Source organism: Camelus dromedarius, chromosome 9 (genome assembly GCF_036321535.1).
Source record: "Camelus dromedarius isolate mCamDro1 chromosome 9, mCamDro1.pat, whole genome shotgun sequence".
NCBI lineage: Eukaryota > Metazoa > Chordata > Mammalia > Artiodactyla > Camelidae > Camelus > Camelus dromedarius.
Window position 1 is genome coordinate 46,030,515 of NC_087444.1, and position 27,407 is coordinate 46,057,921.

Below are 27,407 nucleotides of genomic sequence, written 5' to 3' on the forward strand. Positions count from 1 at the left end.
TCTTAGCACCTTTCTTGAGACAACTGGGCTCAGCATGGCACCTTGGATGCAAATGCTAATTGTTAATCATTAGGAATGACTTTCTCCTTTGGGGGTCACAGAGGGGAAGGGGCTGGCTGGCTGCCTCATCAGCCCTGACTCATGCTTATAGTGGGAACTTTGGTCCTCTAGGTAGGCGCAAGTGGAGTTGGGCCATTATGGGGCCAGTATGTCCCCTCTCATGTTCTGGGGCACAGCCCAGTGGATAACACATCCCACAACCTGGCCTATTCCATGGTAATATGCACTTATCAGGAATTAAGTCAAACGGTACTTAGAGACTGATGCACTTGTATGAGCCACACACCTATCTTTTGGTGGTAACCAAAAGGCTACCATGGTGACTTTTCGAGGAAAGACTTGTCTTCCTCTGAAAATCTCTGATTCCATTTTGTCAGCTTGAATTTTAGAGCAACCCCCAAAGTAATGTGGCTAATGGCCTTTGTTAGCTCCAGACAGTGTTTTCCTTATGTTCTTAGCTAACAAAGCTTAAACGTCTCAAAAAATAGTTGTGTAAAGAACATTTACTTTTTAGTGAATTCAGAATGGCTGACTTACAGTGTTGAAATCCATCCAATCTGCACAATAGCCTGAATCTCCGATGGGCCCTACACATAAAAGATGGAAGTCAGAAGAGCCCATTAGCCAATTTCCAGATCTAGAATAGTAACTATCCTTCTCACCATGATCAAATAGCCATTCCTCATCCACCCTGGCCCTCTTTCCTGAGCCCAAATGTGTCATCTGAACCTTTCTCAATGCAAGTTTAAGTGATTGCAACTGGCCCTTGAGATGACATTTATATACCAGCTCTGATCTAAGTAACTTCATTCAAGGAAATGTGTACTTTCTGTTGGTCTACACTGGTTTATATTTGGATCATCTCACTCTTTTTCTGTCATGACTTTTGTGTATTACTGTCCAAAAGGCATCATTTTACAACCTAGACTTAACTACATGTGCTGCCTCAGAAGGAAAGGAGCTTTCTAAAGTCACATGCTGTTTTAACGTCATAATATGATGTGGTGTAATAGTAACTGACTTTTCACCTGTGTTAACTAGATTTTGTTCATTTGAAAATTGAACTATATTTGGTCTTTTAATTAAGGTTTCATGAAAAGTCTACTGTTTGGAAAAGAAGCATTTTCCAGATTTTTTACCTTAGGATATATGTCCCTGAAGCCAAAACAAAGGCCGTGAGTGTGTGTGTGTGTGTGTGTGTGTGTGTGTGTGTGAGTCTGTGTGAATATTCACAACTGAACTAATAGTAAAACCATTTTTTGAGAACTTACTATTTTCCAAATTCTATTGTAGTCATTTCAACTGTGTTTGTTTTAGTTTTTCAGGGCTGCCCTAACAAAATACCACAACTGGGTAGCTTAAACAACAGAGATTTCTTTTTCATACTTTTGGAGGCTGGAAGTCGAAGATCAAGGTGTTGGCAGGTTTGGTTTCTCCTGAGGCCTCTCTCCTTGGTTTGCAGATGGCTGCCTTCTGGCTGGGTCTTCACAGGGCCTTTCCTCTGTGAGTGAGCATCCCTGGTGTCTTTGTCCCCATTTCCTCTCCTTTTAAGGGCACTAGTCGGAATGGATGAGGGCCCACCCTAATGGCCTCATTTTAACTTAATCACTTCTTTAAAGGCCCTATCTTCAAATGCAGTCACATTTTGAGGTACTGGAGATAAGGGCTTCAACAAACAAATTTAGGATGTGGGAGAGGGAGACACAATTCAGCTCATAATAGTGCTGAATCCTGGCAGCAAATTTTTAAATTCAGATACTATCATTATCTCCATTTCAGAGATAAAGAAACAGAGGGTCCTAGAAGCTGAGTCACTGGCCTGATGACCTTCATGTAGCAAGCCAAGCATACCATTTACACACTATTTCTTCTTCAGCTGTGTGTGTCTGAGATATCATTCAGTTTATGAAGTGAGTTTGAAAAGGCCCATTGAAATTTCTGGATTCCTTTAAAAGCAGTTGTTTGTAGCAATGTTGCTAATGGAGCTTCTGCCACTTAGCAGCTGTGTGACCTCTGACAGGTGACTTCACCTCCCTGGTCCTCGGTTTTCTTGTCTATCAAATGGGGATATTAAACGTACCCCCCCCCCCCCCCCGAGAGGGCTGTTGTGAGAAGGATGTGAGATAATCCTAGAAGGTCTTTATAACAGTGTCTGTATATAGGAGGTATTAAGTAGATGCTTGTTGCTATTATTATATATGATTATCATTATTCTGAGAAGGATGCATTTTCAGAATGGGAAAATGTGCTTTCTATTATTCCATTTTAACATTTGAAAGTGTTATTACATGCTGGCCATTTGGATCTATATAGTTTTAAACATTCTTCATTTTCAATATATTATGTCATTTTACTTTGGCAACATGTCAGAGGCTCGTGTCATATGCCAAAAATGATTTAAGTCATTGGCCATGTGTCATAAATATGACACCAGCACTGATCGTCAGACTAACAGTACCTGCTTTTTTTTTTTTTCAGATTTTTAAAAAATGTTTTATTGAAGTATAGTCAGTTTGCAATGTTGTGTTAGTTCCTGGTGTACAGCATAGTAGTTCAGTTATACAACAGTACCTGCTTTTAACACATGTTGGACATACCAAAGAGGTTTCCTTGGAGTCAGGTGACATGCTGAGCTGTTGCAGCACCAAACAATTTTCTAGGGAGTCTGAAAGACCATAAGAGATGATAATTATTCCTCCAAAGCCAATTTTCAAGTGGCTCCATTGCAAAATGGCTCTGTAATCACTCTGTTATGCCGAGACTTAAATTGGGCACGTGGAATGTTGCAGAAAGAGGTCCCTGAGAGCCTAGCTGCTCCACTCGACTCTGCATGACTGCCATGGTCTTCCCTTGGTGGGTTGTGCTGTCATAGGTGCCAGCCGCCTGGAGTGACTCCTTGAAGCTGCTTCCAGACATCTAATATGGCAGACCACACTGCACTGCAGCGCCTCATCCATCCGGTCTAAGGTACTTTTCTGAGTATGTTCCTAGGTTAAATTCCTAGCAGTGGAGTTGCTGGGTTAGAGGGTATATATATTCACAGTTCTGATAGATACTACCCACTTGCCCTTTGAAACAGCCGAATCAGTCCATTCTCACCCACAGTAGATGAATGTGCCTGTTTCATATCATCAAACATTCTCATTTTTGCCAACATGATAGGTAAGATCCATTCATCCACAGTTGCTTTGATTTGCATGTCTTTAATTATGAGTACTATTAAGCACCATTTTCATCCATTTGTTCCCTGCTTGTATTTGTTACTCTTGTATGTGAATTGCCTGTGTTCACCTCTTTTGTCCACTTTTCCACTGGGTATGTTTTTTCCAACTGAATTATATAAACTCTTTGTCAATTAAGGGAATGAGCCCTTAAGGCAAATATTTTCCCCCAGTTTACCCTTTGTCTTTGTTTACAGTATTCCAGTCTATCCTACGCTTTTAAATTCACATGTATTTGAATGTGTTGACACCCAGGAAATTTGCTGAGAGTTGGGCTAAGTCTCAAGATCCATTCAAGTCTAAAGAAGACTCTAAATACTAACAACCACAAAACGGAAGGAATGCAAGTCCAATGGTGGTTTTTTGCAAACTTTAGCAGGTGGGTGAAGGCCACTTCTGTTGTCTAGAACTTTCCAATGATTCTGTCACCTCTCCTGTAAGATACTCTACTCTGCATTGTAGCAGCCGAACTGTTGACATGACAATCAAGATATGATTTTTTTTAAATGTTTCTTAAATGTTTTTGTTACTGTTATAAAAGTCATATGGTTCCCTACAGTGATTGAATGTTTAAAATCCAGGCTCTGGCACCATGCCTACCACTCAGAAATGTGCTGGATGAGTCTGTGAATGTTTGGGGTAAAGAAACATGATTCAAGAAGGGCTAAACCGCCCTAGAAGGCTTGGCGAGCTCTGGATGCTCCAGGACGTCTTCATGAGGAAGAAAAGAAGGTAAGAACTTTGAATGAAGGCATTCAATGCCTTGGAGATGGCTGTAAGTAATTTAAAATATAGTCATTTTCGGTTTACAATGTTGTGTTAATTTCTGGTGTACCGCACAGTGGTTCTGTTATACACGTATATATTCCTTTTCATATTCTTATTCAACGGCTATTACAAGATACCGAATACAGTTCCCTGTGCTCTACAGTAGGACCTTGCTGTTTATCTGTTTTATACATACTAGTGCGTATCTACAAATCCCGAACTCCCAATTTATAGTTTTAAACTTTCTGGAAAACCTGAATACTCCTACCTATAAGCTTTATCATCTATGAAACTTAAAACTATTCAGGAAAACTCAATCATCTAAATTAGAGAGCTTCTCAAAACCTTGATGTGCATATGAATCACCTGGGGATGGATCTTGTTTGAATGCAAATTCTGTGATTCAGTGGGGGGCTCGGGTAGGACTGAGATTCTGCATTTCTAAAAAGCTGCTTATCCTCAGACCCCATGGTAGCCAGACTCTAAAAAAGATCTTCTGAACATGTCCCCCTGTGCGCAGTATTTTGTGTGCACGTACACTTCCTTTGTGTATGTCTTTATATTCCTGCTTTCTAAAACATTAATTGAGAAATAGGCCATTGTTACAGAAACCACAATGCACTTCGTGAAAAAACATTGGGTACAAAAGCAAAACATTGACGAATTGGTACTTTCTTGCTTGGTCACGCCTGATTTAAGGAAATGAACCCCAAATAGGCTATGTGAATTGGAAATTGACTTCAGCCACATTTAAATTGTTCTCTTTTAAAATATTAGCAGTTGAGTGTGTAAACCGATATTTATTTTCTCATCAAAGGTTTGCGGCCAATGGTTTATAAATGAAAGAAATGAGGGAAGAGAGCTTCGAAGTGTTTCCAGTAATAGAAATGGAAATGGGATATTTTCGTTCTTTAAATGGCAGACACAGGCCTCAACTAAAATTCATCCAGCTCTGGGAAGAGGAAATTGTATGGAAAACTGACCGTAGTATAAAAGCATGGGCCAGCACCTCTCTGCTGGCGATCATAATAAATATTTTTCGGTGGAAAAAAAGTTGAAGATCTAGCCACATTAAGGGAGAATCTATTAACAGAATAATTCTATAGAGAGGACCCCTTAAGAAAAGCTTCCAAAATTCCATTATCTTAACTGTCACTCGCCACTTTGAGTTGTCTTGGCGCTGTGTGTTTTCATGAATTACCAGAGCTGTTTGTTTTTTCCTTTATCAGTCATCACCCTGTCAGCCGGGCCATTCATAACAACTTTTGGCAGCTCATCAGGAGAGTTCAGAGCTTGAATAGGACCCTATCAACTCTCACACCTCATTGTGTGAAACTGTTTACCAGCATTGCCTTTTTCTGTAAATATTACAAGCAGAGCCCTGAAAGGAGAGATGTGTGAAAACAAAATGGACAAATCTTGTAGCAGTTGGCTGAGATGGCCGATGGGGGTTGGCTGAGAATTTGCAAGTCCTTGTTTCCTTTTTTCGGCTGAATCCTGCCTAGGCACTGGGCTTGAGCTCTTGTGTAGGCTGGTTAATTAGACGATATGTACTTTGCCTGAACATTGGTGTCAGTTTGCTGAAAGTGAGACTTTGTAATTAGGGAGTGCAGACCAGTTTTCTGTCACAGCTCTACCCCCTTACTCTAGATAGTTCAGTGCACTCTCTTCCAGTGTATTGTCACCCACGATGTGCTGAGTTTCCCCTGCGGCCTTTGATGCTTGACTGGTAATAAGGCGGCTCCTGTGACACAACCAACAGCAAATGGACTAGGTCTCCTGGACTTCACAGCCCGAAGCTCCTGCTGGATTCACCCATCAGAAATAATTTCCTATTTGAAACAAATGTCCACAGTTCTCTATCTAAGCTAGTAATCTCCAGTGCCAATGGGTATGATTTTATTTATTTATTTATTTATTTTGGTCTCTATTTTTACTAAAGTTATATACGCACAAATTTTGAAGCATCAAATAGGTGGAAGTTCTGTGAAGAAAAATGGCCATCTCAAGCCAGTTGTCAGAGGCAACTGCTTTCAAGTCTTGCAGCAGATCATTTAGAATATAAACCCACGGTGAGAAATAGGTTGTCCCGCTTTACCTGTTCTCTGTTGTGTAAGTGCAGTCATATTGCTGTGACTTGCTTCTTCCACTCACCATGAAGGTGGGTTTTCTCTTAATTACCCTTTTTTAAAACCAAGGCATAATTTATAGACAATAAGTGCACAGATTTTCGATGTACAGTTCAATAAATTTTAACAGGGGAGTCTACCCATGTAACTGTACACCAAACTACAGAGCGTTTCCATCACCCCAGGAAGTTCCCTTGTCTACCTTTGCAATCAGTCCCCTTCCATGAAGCAATCACTTTTCTTATTTCTTTAATCACAGATTAGCTCCACCTGCTCTAGAACTTTCTATATGGCATCACACAGTAGGTACTCTTTTGTGCCTGGCTTCTTTTGCTCAAAATGATGTCTTGGAGATTCATGCAGAAATTGACTCCTTTTAACTACCAAACAGTATTCCACTGTACGAGAATACTGCCATTTGTTTGTCAGTTTACTTGTTGATGCTCAAGTTGTTTCCATTTTGGGGCTATTGGGATGTCTATTTATTATTGATTCAGAGACATTTTATATAGTTTAGACAACAAGTCCTTTGTCAGAAATAGGCTTTGCAAATATCTCTCCCAGTCTGTGTTTTATCTTCTCATCTTCTTAATGCTGTCCTTTGATGAACAGAAATTTTAAATTTTGATTATGTCCATTTTATGATTTTTTTTTTAATGACTGGGGCTTTTTGTATCCTGTCAGAGAACTCTTTGCCAACCACAGGATAGTGCAGATATTCTCCTGTATTTCCTTTTAGGAAACATTGATGCTTTCTAGTTTCAGATTTCATATGAAGGCTTCCCACTTAAATCTAATTTTTGAGTATGGTGTAAGGTAGAGGTCTAGGTTCTTTCCTTCTTTCTTACGTATGGATTTGCAATGGTTCTAGCATCATTTGTTGCAAAAACTTTCCTGTCCCCCTTGGATGTGTGCGTGTGGGTGCGAGTGTGTGTATTTCAGGACTTGATTCTGCTTCACTGACTTTATCTATCTTTGTGCAAGTAACCGTGTCTTTATTATAGTTTTATAGTAAGTCTTAAAAGCAGGTAGTATAAGTCTTCCAAATTTGTTCTTCTTTTTAAGGTTACTTTTATTATTCTTTATCTTTTGCATTTTCATATACATATACAATCAGTTTGTTCATTTCTACTGTGAGCCTCATGAAATTTTGATTGGAATCGCACTGAATTTATAGGTTAGAGGAGAACTGACACTTTAGCAATATTAATTTTTCCAATCCCTAAGTGTGTTATATGGTTTAAATTTTTACTTAATAACTTTCTGCAATATGTAGCAGTGTTCAGAATACAAGTCTTATCTATCTTTTCTTAAATTTATTTTTGAGTAGTTTTATGCTTTTCCTGTGATTGTAAATGAATTATTTTTTAACTTCATTTTCTGATAGTTTGCTGGTAAAATATTGACTTATAATTAAATTTTGTATATTGACCTCAACTCCTGTGACTTTGCTAAATTTACTTTTCAGTTGTGGTAGTTTCGGGGCGTAGACTGCATAGAATGTTTTATATATACAATCATGTCAACTGTAAAAAAGACTGTTTTGCTTCTTTCTTTTTAATTTATACACCTCTTTTTTTCTTACACTATTGAACCAGGGCTTCCAGTATATTGTTGAATAGATGCAGAGAGAGTGGAGGTCTTGTTCCCGAACGAAGCAGCATTCAATATTTCACCATTAAGTATGACATTCACTGTTGTTTTTTCATAGATGCCCATTATTAGGTTGGTGAATTTCCTTTCTTTTCCTAGTGTTTTGAGATTTTCTTCATGAACGGGTGTGACATTTTGTCAGAAATGTTTTTTTGCATTAATTGAGATGTTATTTTTTTCTCTTTGATTCTGTTAATGTGATGAATTACAACTACTGATTTCATAATGTAAAACCAACCTTATAATCCTGCATAGGCTCCACTTATTAATAACATTTATCCTTTTCATATAAGGCTGAATTTGATTTGTTAATACTTTATTGAGGACTTTGTATATTTATTCATGTAGGATATTGGTCTCTAATTTTCTTTTCTTGTAATGTCTTTGTCAGGTTTTGGTACCAGGGTTATGCTGGCCTCATTAAACTACTTGAAAAGCATTTCCTTCTATTTTCTCAAAGAGTCTGTTACACAAACACAGAGTTTGGTATTAGTTTTGTCTTTGAACCTTTGATAGAATTTGTGAGTAAAGCCATCTGGGCCTAGGATTTTCTTTGTTGAAAGGTTTTAAATTATGAATTCAATTTTGAAAAAGGATATAAAGCTCTTTGAATTTTTCTATTTCTTCTTGTGCTGATTTTGGTAAAATGTACTTTTTGAGAAATTTGTCCACTTGCTCTAGGTTGTTGAATTTATAGGCATAAAATCATGAATGTTTTTGTCTTCTTGGAGAATTGAATCCCTTTTCATTCTGTAATAAGCCTCTCTATCACTGGTAATATTTCTTGTCTGAAGTCTAGTTTGATATTAATAAAGCTACTTCAGCTTTCTTTTGAATGAGTGCATAGAATATCTTTTTTTATACTTTTACTTTTAATCTATTTATGTCTTTATATTTAAAGTGGTATTCTTGTAAGCAACATATAGTTTGGTCTTGCTTTTTATCTAGTCTAACAATCTGTCTTTGAATTAGTGTGGCTTAATGCGATTATTGATATGGTTGAATTAAAATCTACCATCTCACCAGCTGTTTCCTATTTGTTCCATTTGTTCTTTGTTTCTTTTTTTCCTTTCTTTTTGCCTCCTTGATTAATTGAGCTTTTTTTTTTATGATTCAATGTTATTTCCACTATTGAATTACCATGTATACCTCTTCTGAAAAAAAATTAGCAGTTACTTTAGGGTTTACCATGTACATCTTATTTAATCAACGTCTACTTTCAAATAATATCCTGTTTCATGTCTAGTATACAGACAACAATATATCCCCATTTCTCCTCATTCTTATTCTATTATTGCTACATATTTACTCTTACATATGCTATAAATTCACAATACTCCTATTTCTGATTTAGGTAATTATCTTTCAGAGCAATTAAAATAATAATAAATAAATTTTGAACTTTGTTTACCTCTAGTTATTCCATTTCTGGTGCTCTTAATTTCTTTGTGTAGAGTCAAGGTTCCACCGGCTACTGTATTCCTTCTGCCTGAAGAACTATCTTTAACATTACTTGCAGTGTGGGTCTACTGGCATTGAATTCACTCAGATTTGTTTTTTGTTTTTGGTTCAGGAAAGTATCTCTTTTTTCTTTTTGAAAGACCTTTTTTCTGGGTATAGGATTCTGACTTGACAGGTTTCTGTTGTTGTTCAGCTACAGAGACCCCATTCCTTATCTTCTGTCTTGAGTAGTTTCTGCAACTCTTATCTTCAATTTTTATTCCTCTATATGGTATATGTCTTTTTTCACTGGCTGCCTTCATAATTTTCTTTGTCTCTGGTTTTCAGCAGCTTGTATAGGATATGCCTATGATGTGGCAGTGCTTTTGGGGGGGAGCATTTATTCTGCTTGGTGTTCTTTGACTGTCTTGAAACTATTGTTTGGTATCTGTCATTCACTTTAGAAAATTCTTGTGTACTGTTTCTCTTTATTTTCTCCCCCTGAGATGCCAGTTACACATAGGTTAGATCTCTGGGTATCATCCCATGTCTCTTGGATGCTCCGTTGTGTTTTTCACCACCTCTCTAATCCCTCCCCACCATTCTGCAATCTGTGCCGGAACTGTTATAAATCCAGTTTCCATCTATGTGAGGGTCTGACTGAAAATTCTTTGTTGCCATTGTGTCCTCTGTTATTCTCCAAATCCTTGTGAGTTTATTCCTTGAAAAGATTGTTTCCTGCCATTTTAGTGGTCTTGGTCGGGAGTGAAAGGAGCTGCTTGTATGCGATCTGCCTTCTTTACCTGGAAGTCATGCTTGAATTTCATTGTTTAAATTAAGCTTGCTGGTGGCAAGGACTAAATTTCCTATTATGTTTGAAATAATTCAATCCATTATATCTTATTTTCTCATTTTAAAGGACTTCTGCATTCTCAAAAGTAAGAGAAAATAATCATGAATGGTTAACATTTATTATATGTATATAACATTTATTATATACATATCATGTGTTAGTATTGTAAATGCTCCTATTGTATTAACTAATTTAATTTTCACAACAGCTTTGAAATATAGACACTCTTATTTTTTTCATTTTTACAGATGAAGATAAACCAATGCACAGAAGATTAAGTAATTTTTCCAAAGATGCAGAAATAGAAAATGACAGAACTTGGCTTCTTTACCACGATATTCTAATTGCCTTCTTCAACAAATGGGAAGATAGTGACTTTTAGGTAATACCTTTGCTTTTGGTCTCTGAAATCCTTCATGTACTACTGTTACCTCTCCAAGAATCTTAATATACTAACCAGCAAGTACTCATTCAGTGCCTGTTATGTGCCTAGAATTGTTGTGTTCACTGTAGCGGTGTAAAGAAATATGGCAGGGCTATTTCCTTCAAGGAGTTTGCATCTCTCCAAGAGAAGGCCCCCACAAATCTGAAAATAAGCTTAAGGGTACAGAGTGGTAGCATCATTCAGAAAAATGAAAGCTTGATTTGACCTGGGTGCTCAGAAACCACGAAAAACTCACTAAAAACAATGATAGTTATTCAAGAGTTTACTTCACTTCTGGCTTAGCTATTCTGCCTTTCCATTCTCCCTGTATACCTCTTTTTTTGCAGCCTAATTTTAGCTATTGTACCATTTATAAATATGTCTTCCACAGAGCAAATTAAGAGGATTGTTTATAAGCTCAAAAGGTCTTTGTAGAAGTTTAAAGTGTGAAGTATAGTTAGATAGATGGATGCATATATATACACCTTTTATCCCAACTACCTTCTTTCCCCGTCAGGATGGATAACTGAGAATTAACACGTGTTAACATTAGGTGTTCCCTAGTGTTTCTGGAATGGCTGTGAGTAAACAAAGGGTTTACAGATGCAGTATTACCTTTAGATTGACTAGCACGGTGACTGACTCCTACTAGAGCCCTAACAGATATTTACTGTTTCATGGATTGAATGAATGAAATTAAAGAAATCCTATCTTAAGGTGAATCTTTTTATAGACGATAAAGAAAATCCCCGTGAGTTTGGATTTTAATTTGAAGAGATTTTCCTAACGCACTGCACGCCCACAAATCTTAGGGAGAAGGTTGCGGTTCCTCCTCCATCCTCACCTGGAAGCGCTACAGGATTGAGGGGTAGGATTCACTCACAGCTTGTGACCGGTCCCTCCCCAGTGCCGTGCCCAGCAGACAGGAGGTGTTTGCAGGATGGAAATAGCTGTTGGATGGAAAAATGAATTCTTTGACAGTATTGAGTTTGATGCAGAAGGACGTCTGAATGCTCTATAACCACCCAAGGGTTATAATCCCAAGGGTAGATTCTAGACAAAACTAACAGGAACAATAGAACAATGTTTCAGGAAAGGCTTGACAATGTAGTAGTCAGACCATGTACTTTGAAACCAAGCAGACCAAGAGTCTAGTCCCATCTCTGCCAGTTACTAGCCAGCTGTGTGACCTCAGGAAAGCTGTTTAACCTCTCCAAGTCTCAATTTCCCAGTCTTTCAATTTGGAGCAGTAACAGTATGTCATATGTCAGTTGTGAGGTAGTCCACACCATGACCAACTACTGTAGGTGCTCAACAAATGGTAACTAAATAGCTGTTATTATACAGAGATCTCAAGAGGCTGTGGCCCTTTGGATCTATAAAGAATTTTGACAAAAGTGGGCAAATCTAAAACAGAGGTGTCTGTGCGCTTCCCATGCTTCTCTTTTCTTGCTTTAGGCATTTTGAGTGGGAGTTGTTTGGCTGTCTGAGCATGTGGAAAGAGATGGCCTGGGGCAGGGGCTAGGAATGCTACCTTTAGAGAGATGCCCTCTACCAAGGATTTATGCTGACAGGGCACTGTAGGCCCACCCATCAGCTGAGGATGAAAACAGCCAGAGACAATGGGATATGACACAATAATGAGTTCTCATTTGTCAGATGTCAGCTTGCCGATGTAGTCTGAGGATGTGGCGTTCAATGATTCCCAGCAATTGGGGACAATGACACCTTACACGGTGCCGCCTCTGGCAGGTGTCATGGCACCTCCACACATTCTGTTTTCATTTCTACCACAAGGCTAGGAGGAACCTGGAATAAATATTACCATTCCCATTTTATAGATGAGTAAAAATACATTCTGAGAAGGGAAATGGCCATGCCCAAGGTCACTCAGCTGCTCAGTAACTGACCTTAGACTTGAACCCAAGTCCTCACTCTGGGGTCATTATTTTTTTCCCATGAAACTAAACAGCCTGTTTGTTCTACAGAATCCATCTAGTACTTGGATTATTAAGTGTGCTTGCACCCAAGCTAGACCCTTAAGAATTTGTGTTTATGAGATGATGGTGCCATCAGTAGCAGCAGCTAAAAGAGGCAGCCTGTTTTTTTAAACCTTATGTGTCTTTTTGGTCCAACAGGGAACAAAAGTTTTCATCCTGATACACTAGGTCTTTAATGATGTCAGTGAGGAAACAGCCATCCCCTTCTGTCAAAAGACGCTGAGCCTTCAAGGACCGCTGGTTGTCCAGAGGAGGCTGTGGTTATTCTGGTGAAGCACGAGGCTGGAGTCATTTTGATCAGTTACTCTGTGGAGAGTCCAAAACCGTGAAGCAGAATGAATCTCAGGACAGACAGCACTGGAACTCTAGAAGTGTAACTTCACCAGCAGAGGAGGTGGTGATGGATGATTTCTGATTATGGAGTCCTTTTCATCTCTCAATTTATATTCTGAGCTGTTACCTAGAATAAATCCTATCGTTCCTAATTAATGCACTCATTGTCTTTGTTTTGAGCAGAAAAGGGAAAAAATGTTTATACCCCTGCTAGCAGCATACGAAGTATGCCTGAAGTAGAGTATCTTTCTCCATCATGAATAACATTAATCTTTACAACTCTCCAAAGTAACTAATTATTGTATAGTTGGCTTCCTGTTTGTATGGATGGGTGATATCCTTTGTGGGTTTCCAGGTGACAGTTTGTTGCAGGAAGAATTCTCTCCAGAAACCATTCTTAATTCTTAAGATTATTGTCAAATGCCTGAATGAGGGATGAAAAGCCAAACTGGCAAGGCTAAATGCACAGACAAGCTGGTAACAGGCTGATCTTGTCCTTTCTGGATTCTTAACTGTCAGAGAGGATTGATGGATAAAGGGACAGAGGGCTCGTGGTCCATTCCAAGTCTTCCACCGGGAGGGGAGCAGCCATGCCACAGTTTTCTTCCATCCTGAGTATCCTTGTGTATTTCCAAGTTTACGATTACGAGATCCCTACACGCACCCAAGCCCTCTGATGAGACGATGATGGTAACAGTGAACATGGGATGTCACAGCCATTGAGCCATATTCTCTGAATAACCTCATTTTGTTCCAACAATGACAATTTAAACAAAAAGAATTATCACATTTTGCACATTTCAATACAAGGGCTTAGACAGACTGCATACTTTGTTTGAGGTCACACAATTATTAAACAGCAAAGTAGGAATTTGGACCCAGTTCTGTCTGCTCCCAATCCAGGGCTTTCAACTGTCACCCACATTGTCTCTACTGACGTAATGGCTTCCTTGTGGTAACTGTCAGAGGCTGGAAAACAGCCTGAGAGCACTTTTACATATGAAATGATAATTCTTTGCCTACTGAGATGCTTATTTAAAAAAAACCCAGAGGAAGATTACATTAATATATTTATTTAACATTTATGTACAATATTTACATTTACAAAATACTTTATAGTGTAGCAGAATGGGCAGAAATTTTTATTGGGGCATATAATTGTCTTTTCTTTCATATTCATTTATTCCTTTGATTTCTATCAGATGTTCTCTAGTTGGTCTTCTGAGATCATGTACAATGGTAGCAAATTTAAAATAATATTAATAAAAGATTATTTTGTATCACTCATAGGGAAAACCGAGCAGGGCCACGCCATTCTCTGTTCTTGATAAACGTTATGCAAAAGCACGTAATATGGTCCCCAGCATCCTTGTCTGTAACACCAGCTGTGCTTGTTCGTGGTCTTTTGAAACTGTCTTTGGCTCCTACTCCTCATTTATTTTGGGTATTCGTTTTCTGCCCTTCAGCTGATTAGGGTCTCCACATTTTGGATAAAAAATTTCTGAACAGGCTTCACTGTGGCCTTTCTTCATTGACCACCAAGCCAGAATCCTCTGCAGAGCTTTCTTGCTGATGATTCTATCTGCCTGGAAATCTTTTCCCCTCGATAGTCCCAGAAATGCCACCTTCTCTTCACTCAGGCTTGAAATCAAATAGCACTGCCTCCAAGAGGCCTGCCTTGATGCCTGATCCCAAAGAAGTCCTCAGTGGTGGTCAATCCTAGCATCCTCTTTTATCTTCTCTTTAGCACATAAGATTCTGTATTAAGAATTGGAATTCCAGGCTTTGGTGAGAATAGATAAAAATATATATATTGATAAGCTAATATTCTGTCATTTTTAAGTTGCTATGATCTGCTTTAAATTTATCTTATAAGGAATCTCTTTAATGCAAAGTACTCTGAAAGCTTTCAATACACTGCTTGTCTTTTTAAGGACTCAGATCATTACTCTGGAGGGCATGCAGATATATGGCTGGGACAAATGACTGCATTTGGTTACCTTACAGGTTCTAAATCTAAATAACTTGCGTGTGTAATCAGCAGATTAAAAAGTGACTCTTAACAAAAAGGTTTTTTCATCCGTGTATACCTGTGCGTGAATGTTAATTTTTTTCTTTAAGAATTGCAGATAGGATGCCTAACTGAACTATGGTTTAGAAAGATGAGTCTGGAGGTCTGCCCTGGGAGGGAGGGCTGGGGGACAGGCAGATTAGGTAAGTGGCTCTCCACTCCAGCTGTACAGTATTAATAATGATGTATCCTATAAACAGTAAGGACCTATTGTATAGCACCAGGAACTATATTCCATATCTTGTAATAACTTATAATGGTAAAAAATCTGAAAAAGAATATATATGTATATGTGTAACTGAATCACTTTGCTGTAAATAAACTGGAAACTAATACAACATTGTAAATCAACTCTACTTCAATAAAAATGAAACCAGTAATGACGTATCCTACCAACCAGGACCAATCAAATCAGAGTCGCTGGGGGGTTGAGCCCAGGCACTAGTGTTTTTTAAAGTGTGCCAGGTGATCTGATTTGCAGCCAGGGATGAGAACCATTGGATCAGTGGGCTGCTACTGTCTAATCTTGAGAGAAGGGAGTGACTAGGGTAGCAGCCACCAGCCCTGCCTACCCAATGCTGACCAAACTTGGAAAGACCCCAGGATCCCCCTCTCTACCTGTTGGTTTCTGAAACTTGTCTTGCGATCTTCAGCAGAGTCCAATGAGCCTAGCTGTGTCACTCCAGCACCCTCTCCTGGGTCCTGGTCTCCTGTTTCCATATCCTGGCTGGTCCCCAGCTGCCCTCTTGGACCCTCGGCCCAAACCTCCTGTGGCTCCTCTGGGCCTGGCTACTCTTTGCTTAGCTCCTGCTGACCTCGCATTCCTGGACCCAGGGCCTTACTCCCCAGCTGGGTTCCTGCTTCAAACAGACTGAACCAGCCCAAATCACAGTGGAGGCTCCCTCCTGACTCATCACAGCCGGACAAACTCAGCTGGCGCCAAATCCCCCGACGGGACAATCTCCTTGAACACGGCTCTTCACAAGGCCTTTGAATTCCTGGAGAAATAAACTCCATGTCCTTAGCAGGAGGCCATGCAAAGCCATGTGCAGGGGGCCTGTACACAGGGAGGGGTGAAAAATGGGGGCCATTAATGCAGTCAGCCAACCACAGACGGGAAGCAAATAAGGGAGATATTGATTGAGCGTTTCTGGGAAGGAAGCAAAAATCGTGTGAGCATCAGCTATACCGGGAGTTTAATTCGATATGAGGTGAAAATAAGGTGACCAAGTGACAGTTGTGATCACGTTGTCATGAAGCATCCAAAAGTTTGGCAACTTGGATGTGGGCTGAGAAAGGCGTACGAGTTATTTAGACAAGTTAATAATGGAAACTTCAGAGAGCCCCTCACAAGTAGGAACCAGGTAAGAATGGGCTTGGATGAGATCCTGGCAAAGACCTGGGGGCCCCCCATGCAAAGCTGCCTCCCAAGAAAGGAACGGGGGAGTCAGGGCCCTACAGCGACCGCAGCAGGGTTCTCCGGAGTCTCTGTGGACTTGGTCGTATCAGGTGCACTCCCTTCACCCCTTTTCTTCTGGAACAAGGGCCTCAACTCTCTGAATCTCCTCTCTTGCAGGCACCTGAGTGGGTTGTACCTCCCTGCCCCTTTGAAATGTGAGAGGAAGTGTCATATATCACTTCCCTGTGGAAGCCATGAAGAGCCACCACTACATATTTTTTTATCATTGTGTTCTTCTCCTCTGACAATGAACTGTCAACCCTGTGTTAAAATGGTGGCATCAAAAGATGGTGGGGTCTTCGGTCCCTGAGTGACTAAATTAAGCAATGCTGACCCACCGTGGACAGATTATATGAAAGAGACATAAACCTTTATTGTGTTAAGCCACAGAGCAGCGGGGCTTTTTACTGCAGCAGAGCCTAGCCTATCCCGACCACTGCAGGGACCTTCCCCATGAACGTGCCCCTGTTAACTCTCTAGAACTGTAACTTCCCTCTAGCCTGGTAAGGTAGAAGGAAGCAGTTTTTCATCACTGAGAGAGGGGACAAGATCCTGGCATTATCCTTCTGTGCTCATCTACGGCAGGCAGATTCAAGGGATGGAGAATGGAAGGGAACTAGCATTTGTTGATGTCTTTCTCTAAACTAGGCACTGTACTAGATGCTGTGCACACGGTCAGCCTCAGAACAGTGTGGTTAGAGGATTTTGACTTTTATATTATGGATGAGGAAGAAGGGCTGCAAAGAGGTTAAATCACTTGTCTAAAAATTACAGAGCCAGGACAAGAACCCAAGTCCATCTGACCACAAAACCTATGTTCTTTTCCTGTAGTATAAATACACAAGTAATGAGATTTTAACCCCTGGAAGCCTGTTAGTGTTTTTCTCCAGACCATAATCTCTTTGGAACAATCTTTAGTGAGATCAATCTACTATTCCAAGCTATTATTCTTAGAATTATTTTCTTCTTTCATTTCACTAAGATTTGTTTTTACTGATCTTTGACACCTGAGGTGCTACAAATCTGTGTTTGTTTAAACTCCAACCAAACGCACTCGTGTTTGTTTTAATTCGGGATGGCATCACCAGGGTATCTGGAAATTCCTCCACTGTGGCTACAGGTTTCAAAAAATGTGAGGTTGGGGGTGGGTGGGTATAGCTTGGCGGCAGAGTGCATTCTTAGCACGCAGGAGGTCCTGTGTTCGATCCACAGTACCTCACTTAAAAAAAAAAAAAGGTGAAGTTTGCCCTTTCCATCAAGGATCTTGGAGGAGGGAAATAGAATGAGATGCGGAGGGCGCAGGTTTATTTGTGAAGAGGGGAGAATGAAGACTATACTCAATTCAGAGGACCTTCTGTACATGGAATCTTTTCAGCTGCCGTCTTCATGACCCTTAGAAATATATGATCCATCTCCTTGAGGAGAGCCCCAGTGACTCTTACTGAGCCTCACCAAATACAATAAAATCTTGATGCAAACCCATAGCTCACTGTCTATGTGCACATGGGGTGATTCTCTTGGTTTTCAGAGTGCAGCCCAGCCACCCCATTCAGAGTTCGGTGGAGGGCATGCCTCCGCCTGCATTCTCCCACTCATGACATGACTTCTCAATTGAGGGCCAGGATTTGTCTCAAGTGTAACAATATTAATTATCAAGTCATTTTAACACACGTGTGATGTATGTGTGCATTTATTTCATAGGAATGGTATAAAGATTAAATACTTAATGAATCCATTTTTCATATCAAGGATATATTTGCCCTGTGCCTAACTATATCTCCTCCTTCTGTTTCTCATGAGAAATTTAGCTATCTTTATTACGTAATCAGTAATATATCATTCCTTCTAAGCTGGATCTAATTTTAGCAACATGATGAATGGCCCAGGAATGTATTCCACTGCCCTCTGCAGAAAGGAATATATATCAGACCTGCTCAGGTGTATGTCACTTCTTTATACTGGGAGCTTTCAAGTTCCCCAAGTGGCAGCCTGGGTTTTTCTAGCTGAGAGCCCCAACTTCTGTCTCTGTTACGGCTGCACAGACAGCATCAGGAAACAGCCACATGTGAACAGTATCCGGGTTTGCTTGTCGCAGCCAATGAGGTACGTGGCTCTCCTGTGCCTGGGTTTATTACACCAGCTAGAAAATGACCAACGGGGGCTTTTCTTCAATTCATTTATGGGCAGGATCTGTTAGTGTAAGACTATCCTCAACTTCCCACCCACCACCTCCCATTTTTTCCCCTTGTGCCTTTAAGTAGTGAAATTTCTTGAAAATGCAGAAATCGTTCCAGCTTGCCTGGCTGCATGAGGAATTAGTAACTTCTTGCGCTTTCAAGGAGAAAATGATCATTTTCATCCATTCTGCTTGGGAGTTTTATAGCTGCTTCTACCCATTCGTAGCACCTAACATCTCGATAACATTTTAATCTGAAAGCTATCTGGAACTCATTTTTAAATTGGTCTGTAGGAGAATCAAAGCACTACCTTATCTACATTTCAGATGTGAAAACTGAGGCTCAGAGAGAGTAAATGATTTGTTCAAGTTCAGGGACATGGCCCACTAAGGACTAATTGCAAACTCCATGTCACATAGCTGCCAATGCCTAATTTTTAATGACTTCCCATATAAGATAGAAGATAAAAGTTAGAATTGTTTGTTTTTACAACAATTGTATATGTGAAATTCTGAAATTCTTTGTGCAACTACTGTATTTGCTGACTCTAAGATGTTCTTTTTTCTCATATTTTTATCTCCAAAACTGGGGGATACATCAGACGATCAATGGAATATCATCATCTAACTGGCAGTGTTTTTTCTTTCTTAGTGGTTGCAGCAGATTGGTACTTCAAATACCCTAAATCTTCACCCCTCTCTGTCTCCATGCCTTTTGCGATGTCACTTTGCAACTCCTCCTGTCAGCCAAGTCTATTTCCCCAAGCCTGGAAAATGGGCCTTATCTTTATTTGTTCCTGTAGAGGACACTGTTGGTGCGCACCCATTCCTTTTAGCCTTTACTGCCTCAGCCTGCCTGACTTCCACAGACACCTGCATTCTTTGCTTGAGGCTGTCTTTGGCTGCCAAAGCCCCTTTGCCTGCTGTGATGGCTTAAAAATATGTTCACAGGGTCTTTGACCCTCCTCTCCTTTTGAATGTGGGCCAGGTTTCCTGACTTGACTCGCTTCTCCCAAATGGAATGTGGTGGAAATAGTGTGACTTTCAAGAGGAGGTTATAAAATCGTTTTGGCTTCACTCTCTTGGACAACTCACTTCAGGGTAAGCCTTAGACCTTGTCCTGAGCACATTTTAGGGGTCAAGGGAATGGAGAGCTGCAGCCAAAAGTCAGCACTGACTGGCCAGCCATGCGAGTGGGTTCATCTTAGAAGATCTTCCAGCCCCAGTCAAGCCTTCAAATAAGTCCTGCTGATTTCTTAACTGCAGCCTCGTGAGTAACCCCAAGCCAGAATCAACCAGCTAAGCTAATCCAAAATTCCTGACCCTCACAAATAATATGAGATTATAACAATTTATGGTATATTAAACCACTAAGTTTTGGAATAACTTATTGCACATCAATATATAGCTAAATATATAACTAAACCCATCTATGGGGCAAGATGGAAAGGTTGGTGGATTACCTCTCAGAAGCAACTCTCAATCAATGACATGCAGTAGTCTGTAAAAATACCACAGCTTCCTCACCCTCTGTAGATCAGCGATCCTACAGTTTCCCCAGGGGGAGTAAGTTCCAGTTGCCCAGAATAGTAACTAGATTGATAACACCCTCTATTTACTACTTTCCCACCCCTAAGTTCTTCATTTCCCTACTGGTGTTTCCTTCACCTCCCATATTCATTGCTTGCTCTTAAATCCTTGTCTCAGTACCTCCTATTTGGGGGGAGGGAGAATGCAAATTAGGTCAATTCCATATAATCAGTTGCTGAATCCTGTGCATTTTTTACATGAAATTATGTTTCCATGGCTGCAGTTCAATAGCACCAACCTGAGCTGATGCAAAAAAAGTGAAAAATATAAAAGCAACCCTCCCACTTCACACATACATGAATGTTGGTGAACATACTTCCTCCTCCTCAATTTTTAATACAATTTAAACCTCGAAATCAAGAAAAGGTAATCCTCAAGTGCCAGAAACAAAGAGAAGACTCAAAGGTACAGTGATAAGAGGGAGGTGAGATGGAAATGCTCACACGTGAATCAGGAGGAGAGCAAGGCCTTAGCAGCTGAGGCTTCGAAGCTCCATGAGCAGAATCATGTAGGCCTGAGTCCCATGAGACCAGAATCAGGGCCCAGGCTCCCAGCACACCTGCAGAAAGCCAGGAGTCTTGAAGAGTTTATCTAGCATCTTCTGAATCGGGGACAAGAGAAACCATCCACTGGCCTAGGGGAATAGCAGAAAAGTTTGTAATTTTCCTGGGCTGTGTAATAATAAGAATCACACACACACACACAAAAAGGAAATTTGTGCTGCAAGTGGTATAAGGCCTGAATTCCTATTACTCATGGGCTATGGGAACCCAAAACTAAGAAATTATCCTAAAATCTTGTCCAGAATTGGTAATTGTAAAAACACTCCAAAAGGATGTTTCAGAGCGCATGAGACTTCTGTGGACTCCCCTTTCAAGCTCATCTCCATGAAGAAGAGTTTACAGAAAGAATAAAAGAAAATTAGAAAAAAAAAAAAAAAGAAATCACAGGAAACATCAACCACAATGAAATGGAGCCAAGAGATGAACAAATGAGAGAACTTGTATCTCAAGAACTGGAAATAACAGAATAACCATCTAAAAAAAAGACTTTACAATAAGTAAAAACAAAAAAAGTATTTCAAGACATGGAGAAAGGAATAGTAGTCACAAACCAAGAATAAAAGTATTTGAAAACAGGCAGATTTGAGGGAAAAAAAATTCTAAAAATGAAAAATATAGTAATTGAAATGAAAACCTAATAGACCAGTTGGACTGTGAAGTAGATCTGACTGCTGAGAGGTTAAGTGAATTGGAAGACGCATTGCAGGAAATCACCCAGAATATAACACAAAAGATAAAGAGATGAAAAATATGGAAGTTGATTAAATGGTCTATGTCTGTTAAAAGTTCCAAATGGAAAAAATAGAAAGAGAGAAAAGCAAATAGATAGTAGTCAATAATTTCCATTATCTAAGACACGAATCTTTCAGGAAGCACACCAGTCTCATGCAGTATAATTAAAAACAAGCCCACTTTTAAACACAGTAGTACAATTACAAACTATCAACCTTAAAAGCTACCAGAGAGAAAAAACAAACTACCTTCGAATGAATGCCAGTTAGACTGAGGGCATACTTCTCAAAGCAACAATAACTAGGCAGAATACAGCTGTTATGTTATAAATATAGTTAGAAATGCACAGAAATGATGCATTTAAATTGCTGAGGGAAAATCTGTCATTCCAGAGTGAAAGTAGAATAAAGGCAATTTCAGACGCAAATGACTATCTTGGCCCCCAGTTCTTTGGTGTGTAGTACATGAAGATTTACTTTGGCAAGAAAAGAAGAAGTGGGATGCAAGAAATATTTTTTAAATGGATAAATAAGTTGGTCAATCTAAACAAATACTTAATAGTATAATTTAAAATGCCTCCTTGATGAGTTTTAAAAATAAGAGAGAAGTCAATTTCTAAGTAATAAAACCATGGAAGATGAGAAAGCAGATCAGAGTTGAAGCATATATTATTTAGAAGGAGGTAAGTGATAGTAATTAATTCTAGACTTTAATTTAGGTGTGACTATGAATGCAAAGGTAGCCATAATAGAACAGAAACAGGACGCATAATTTGTGTACCAGCAGAAGAAAAATATAAAATTACGAACTGGAATACTACCTTCCAAATCATGACACTGGTCTTCCCTTGGGAAAAAGAAGAGGTGATGGCGACCAGCAGGGGCTGGGGAGTAAAGGACACGTCAACTTTATTTGAGATGTTCAACAATTTAAAAACACTTAGAAACATGTCTTCTTTTTCCCTTTGCCTCTGGGATATGCTTAGCATTTTCCCTGATATCCAAGGTCCCTCAGAATCTGCCTCTGTCCTTCAGTCAGCCCAGCTCTCTTTCCTCCTCTCAACACATACTTTTCATCTCCATTTGGCCCGTCTCTTCATTTTTCATACACCCTCTGCTTATGTTAGGATTCATGTCTCTGTTGTCCAAATCCTGCCAGTCCTTAAAGACCCTTCTTCCTATCACCCAGTATTGACAACAGCAAATAGAACTGTCTATAGCACATAGTATGTAATTATATTCTGTTTAGCTCTCTTATTATTATAGAATTATCTTATATTTTATATCTCTTTTTAATTGTTTTCTTTTACTCAGTATTTCCCCCAAAAGATTATAGAATCTCCGAGGTCAAGAACTGTGGTGTTTATTATACCCTGCCCTGGAATCCCTCATGGCATGTTCCACAGCTAAACACATTGTAAAAGCTCAGAATATGTTTGTTAAATTGAAAGCAGTCCCTCTGATGGAAAGGCAATGGAGAAAAGAAACTGACCAAGCAAGTTCTGAACATTCCTTAGTGGATAAAATTGTACCGACAAAACAATTATATAAGTTACTTATTTCAATGTTGTCTATTAATCTCAGTGATCTGGAATGTATTTGAGATTCAGAAAAAGGTGGTGAAGAATGTGGGCTTTGGTTTCAGACAGACTTGCTTTGAGTATCAATTTAACCATGTAATTACTATCTTTAAGACTATATGTAGGCAATCTAACCAGTTTGAGTCAATTTCTTCTTGTGTAAAAAGGGGGAAACAGTTCTCACATGGAAATCACTTACCACTGCCAATGGAACATAGTAAAAGCACTCAGTAAGCATGAGCTGGGATTATTATTACCTAAAATATATAAACCCAAAGTCATGCAGGAGAAAACCCAGTTGTCCCCCATCCTGTTGCCAGCCCATGACAGTACTGCATGTATCTGCCCTCCGGAAGCTAAGTGTTGCCATGCTGATTGCGTGTCCCAATGAAATGTAAGCATAAAGACATATGTGATTTCCTACAGAATTTGTTAAGACCTACTGAGTAATTCACCACTTCCGCTTCCCCTACATGTGGACCCTAGAAGCACATGTTGAGATGAAACCTTTGCCAGCCTGGATCCTGTAATGATCATGCTGAAGAGAGCTGTCCTGCAACCCAGCTGGACACATAAAATGAATAAGAAACAAATTTTTGCTGTGTTAGCCCCCCTGAGATTTTGGAGTTTTTTGTTTCTGCATCAAAATCTAGCCCATCCTGACTAATAAAATACAACAAAGGTTATAGTAACCACCCACCACCCCCACGCTTCAGAAAAAAACATCTAGAGCTATGCTTGAGAACCCTTTTGCTCTTACTTAAGAACACTTCTCTCCAGCTTGTTTATGTGGTTTCCCATCTCACAGGACGTTTGGCGCAAAATACTAGAGGTGATATGACGAGAAGTAGGCACTGACCCCAGTGAGAAGGGAGAATTGCTAGCCCAGTAAAACTGATAAGATAAGGAACTCAAAAAGCATGATGATCTAGGGCCATTTTGGGTAGGTGGAATTAACAATGCTTCCTAAGAAGCTTCTGAAGGCATCTCTGTTGTCACAGCAATACTTTTTCAGTTTATTATAGTTTTATTACATTTTAATTTTGCTTATTCATTTTCTTTATTTTATTGTACATTTAGTTTTATGACACTTTTTTTTTTTTAAATGCTTACGATCTCCCGAGCATCATGCTGAACATTTTAAATACATCGCAGGTCACTTAACACTCCCAGCATCTCTCAGAGGCAGCAGGTTCTACTCCCCTTCTATGTCAGCACTCAGAGATTTGTAGGTGCTCAAAGATTCATGGTCAATAGGGCTGCATCATAGTTTCAGGGGAACCCAGCCTGACATCAGGGTCTTTTCACCATCATGCCTCTCACGCATTAGCATAACGCCATAGGGTGACCCCCACGAGGCTAAATTATGTTTCAGGAAAGTCTATTTTAAAAGCCTGGGAGACATGTAACATTTTGGGAATTTTTCTGTAAAAAAAAAAAAAAAGATTCAATTTTAACAAGTGCTGGTGCTTCAAAGGGTAGAAAGCTTGGGTTATCAGGAAAAGCCACATGTGGGAAGCAGCTCTCTCTCTAACAGTGTGAGATAAACGAGACAGTCTTGAATTTTATAAATGCAAGAGGGGTGATAAATATAAATCTATTAAAGCTCTTTCATTTAGAGCAAGGAATCTGTATTCTTTGACATATATATATAACTTTTTTTTTTTTTTTTTTTTACATCTTTTAAACAGAAAAAGTTGCTGGTCACTGATGAGTCACTTCCTTGGTTCTTTGCAAGGAGAGGAGACAGAACTCCTGGTGGGGGGTGGGGAGGCTGGAGGGAAGGTGACTTTCTCTGCTGCTGTCCATGTGGTTGCCAGAGAGGCCCCAGGTTACCATTTCATCTCTGTAGTTGTTTCCTTATGCGAAGGCTGGAGGCTGACACCCAGGGGTCTTCGCCATAAATGAAAAGAGCAGAGGATGACCAAGCTGGAAGCCCAGGGAAGTTTCTCCCAATCACGGGCACTCGGCAGAGAGCATTTCTTATATGACAACAGCATTTCACTCCTCACTGCTAGAATGACATTTCTGGGGCTCAACTAAGCCGCTCTGGAAACCCACATTGTAACTCTGTACTGCAAACAAGGTTTCATTCTCAGTGGAAATTTGATTTTTGTTTTTAGTTTTGTACGACCGTTCAACAGGGAAGTGAATGTACTTGTCATAAGAACAGTAGCACTGTTGTTTAAATGTCACAATGGCCATTTTAGTTCTCTGGAGGGGCTGGTAAGAATGCAGGGTCCCTTCCCTGAGCTTTCTGTGCCCTGTTACTCCGGGTGCAGTGTATTAACATACCTTCAGAGCGGTTCAGATATGCCGGGGGTGGGGGGTGAGTGACTGCAAATGCTTACTATCAGGCTACTTCTGACAATTCCTAATGTAATCCATATACTACACATACATTCTAGTTACACAATTTATGAGGTATAACAAGGGGAGAGAAGTGAAGCTGGGATATAATTGTGACTGATGTGAAACAGACATGTAGAATGAATGGCCTTACAACATTTTCTTTGAAGTTTGTTAAAAGCAGTAAAGTGATATTCACTATAAGTGAAACCTGCTGTTACCGATATCCACTGGCTTGGGGAACATTCTCTTTTTACTTTATTTCTTGAATTTTAATCTGCCACTTGAAGTTTTCAGAATTTTTTTCTTTTGACGTGCAATGGAAGAGAAGGGGATAAAAATTGGGGAGCGCACCTACTAAGTGTTGACATCAGGGCTGGCTGACAGGCCACAGTGCCCAGGGCCCACAGAAATGTTTTAATTACTTTTCAAATCAGAAGAAAACAATGAGTATAATAATAATATAATATATTAATGTATTATCAACTCATGTAATAAAATTTAAAAATTATTATAATAATAATGAATATAGTAATGAATCCCACGTGGATTATATTTGTCTTTTAATCCTTTTTTATAGAGGAAGCAGTCTACAAAGGCAATGTGACAAGGGCCCACAGACTCCATAATGTGGCCCTGCTTGACAGAAATGATCTCATTTAATTCTCCTGAGTGATTCTAAAAGACTGAAAGACGCAGAGAAAGTGATGCTTCGAAGACCTAAGATATTTTCCTAAGGTCCTAAAACTAGGAAGTGGTAGAGGTAGGTTTTAGGTAGGTTTTAAGACTGTTATTTAAGTCTTTCCACTGAAGAAGAGCCTAATGTATACACAATTCTACATGGGCACACACGGCATTAGGAATGAAAACGTCACATATGTTTGGTACCAAAGAAATGAATGGAAAATCAATTCTGAGGATGGTATGTATTTTTCCATACCATATAGGAAGATGTCTAGAAGTTTACGTAACCCAGATGTCCCCAAGTTTACCAGCTTCAAGGTCAAGAGTTCTCTTTAATACTCAAATGATAATCTAAGTCCCCGAAGGAAGTCTGGTCTTTGTCCTATCACTATCACCTCCCCCACCTTTCTCTTGGGGCCAATGAAGTGTTCCTGTAACCAGTCCTGGTTAATATTCAAGGTCTTGGGTCGGGGGGCAGGGTATATCTCAGTGGTAGAGTGTGCTCAGCATGCATGAGGTCCTGGGTTCAATCCCCAGTGCCGCCATTAAAAATAAATAAATAAATAAATAAATAAATAAATAAATAAATAAATAAATAAATAAATCTAATTACCACCCCCCAACCCCCAAAACACTCAAGGTCTCAGCTGGCTGCCTCTCTCCACTTTGGGAAGTCACTTTTGGGCTGGTTGGCACAGCTTTCTCCTCACATGTGGATGCGTGCCCGTCCCTTTATTTCCCAAAGCACAGCTAAGACAGAGCTGGGACTTCCAACCCAAGTTTACTGGAGTCTTGGGGGCATCAGTAGCACAACACAAAGGAGACCATCTGACTAACACCCACGTTGATCAAGTGGCCCAGTTTGCCCAGAACCAAAGAAGTTCTCAGGAAATTACACTTTTAAAACTGTGCCAGTCCTGGGCAAACCTGGACAAGCTGTTCACTCCACCAGTAAATACTACAGGGGTCTCCTCTTGAGCCCACAGCCCTGACTTGACCTCACTTAGGGCTTCATCTTGGCTATTGGTCTACCTCCACTTGGCTAAACTGGTGTCTCCTATCCCTGTCACCTCCAAGGATGCTCCTTCCTTAGATTCCAGACCCAACTTTTCTTGACCTCAGAGAGAGGAAGAAATCTTTTCTCTAGTTTAAGACCAGCCTCCTCTCCTGCCCCAGCCTGATTAATAACAGGAACAGCTCCTCCCTTGCTGGGAAAGGCCTGTGCTCCTCCATTAGGATGTCATTAAATCCTCATGGCCTGGACAAGACAAACCCAGAAGTCCACATTCTTGTCACGTCTCTTGGCCTGATAGATGAAAGGGA

At 39.9% G+C, this 27,407-nt stretch overlaps 1 long non-coding RNA gene across 6 annotated transcripts in view; it reads left to right on the forward strand.

Moving 5' to 3' along the window:
• The window catches only part of LOC105097510 (uncharacterized), a 47,233-nt gene extending 34,200 nt beyond the window's left edge, over positions 1-13,033 (forward strand). For 5 of the 6 annotated variants that reach the window (XR_004138920.2, XR_004138919.2, XR_004138921.2 and 2 more), the window contains 6 exons: positions 2,933-3,027; positions 3,537-3,660; positions 3,863-4,013; positions 7,777-7,903; positions 10,373-10,506; positions 12,687-13,033. This is a non-coding gene — a long non-coding RNA (uncharacterized LOC105097510). The remainder of the gene's footprint in view (positions 1-2,932; positions 3,028-3,536; positions 3,661-3,862; positions 4,014-7,776; positions 7,904-10,372; positions 10,507-12,686) is intronic. The other variant, XR_010382302.1, reaches the window with a different exon arrangement.
• The last annotated feature ends 14,374 nt before the right edge of the window (positions 13,034-27,407 follow it).